Source organism: Carlito syrichta, unplaced genomic scaffold, assembly GCF_000164805.1.
Source record: "Carlito syrichta isolate Samal-C Ts95f unplaced genomic scaffold, Tarsius_syrichta-2.0.1 Scaffold309925, whole genome shotgun sequence".
Taxonomy (NCBI): Eukaryota; Metazoa; Chordata; class Mammalia; order Primates; family Tarsiidae; genus Carlito; species Carlito syrichta.
This window is the reverse complement of record NW_007254021.1, coordinates 56,936-58,074: the sequence shown is the minus strand read 5'-3', so window position 1 is coordinate 58,074 and position 1,139 is coordinate 56,936. Positions and strand designations below refer to the sequence as shown.

Sequence of the window (1,139 nt, the reverse complement as noted above, 5' to 3'; positions counted from 1 at the left end):
ATGTCAATAAATTTGAAAATGTAGATAAAATTCACAAAATTATTTAATGACAAAGCTACCAAAGAGAATAGTTAACCTGTTAAATAAATTAAAGTTTATGTTTAAATATCTTTTCATTAAGAACATTTCAGACCCAGATGACTCCACTTGGAATACTGCCAAACATTTAAGAAAGAAATAAGACAAATTCTACATGATCTACTTTTAAAAAACAGGCTGGGGATTCCAGAAGAAACTAGTGCAGCAGGAGCATGGAGAAGCAAAAGAAAATGAGAAAGTATGATACCATGAAGCAAATGCTTAGTCTCAGAGACCAGAGGCTTAAAGAAAAGGATAGATTAAAGCCTAAAAAGAAAGAAAAGAAAGATCCCAGCACACTAGAGGAAAGAGAAGAACACCCTTCCTGCTTATTCTTCCAATATAGTACACAGTTGGGTCCACCTTACCACATCTTGGTTGATAACTTTATCAACTTTTCCATTAAAGCCAAACTGAACTCGTGCAATCAATGATGGACTGTCTGTATGCCAAGTGTATCCCTGTATAACTGTGCAATGGCTGAAATTAAGAAATTGGGGCAGAAGTACTGAATGACTTTAAGGATTGCCAAGGATCCAAAATTTGAACAATTGCCATGCACTCACAAAGGAGCCTATGCAGACCACTGCCTAATGCCAAGAGCAACTCAGAATAAATGTTACATTGTAGCCACAGTTGACCCTGACTTTAAAAGGAGAACCTAAAGATCCCTGGAGTTCCTATCATGTACATTTCTAACAATAGATAAAAACATCTAGTGGAGCTCCATCTGATTATGGAGCGCCTCATTCTTGTTCTTCCAAAACAAAGCTCCTCTGCCTTTCTTTGACTACCTTTCTCTGTTGCTAGTTCATTAAACATCCAGTAGCATAAATTATTATTCTATTTACCCATTTGCTCTATTATGAGCTGAGTATGGATAAATACATCCATTTTTAATGCCGCTTTGAAAATGATAAAAAAGAAAGAGGCTGAAACACTTCCCAACTCTGTTTATGAAAACAAAATCATACAAAGATAACGCAGAAAAATAAAATTACAGATCAATATCCCTCCTGAACATAGACACAAAAATTCATAGTAAAAATTAGCAAATAAAA

At 34.9% G+C, this 1,139-nt stretch overlaps 1 pseudogene; it reads left to right on the top strand.

Moving 5' to 3' along the window:
* Positions 1–251: 251 nt before the first annotated feature.
* LOC103270753 lies at positions 252–888 on the top strand (annotated as a pseudogene).
* Positions 889–1,139: the final 251 nt, after the last annotated feature.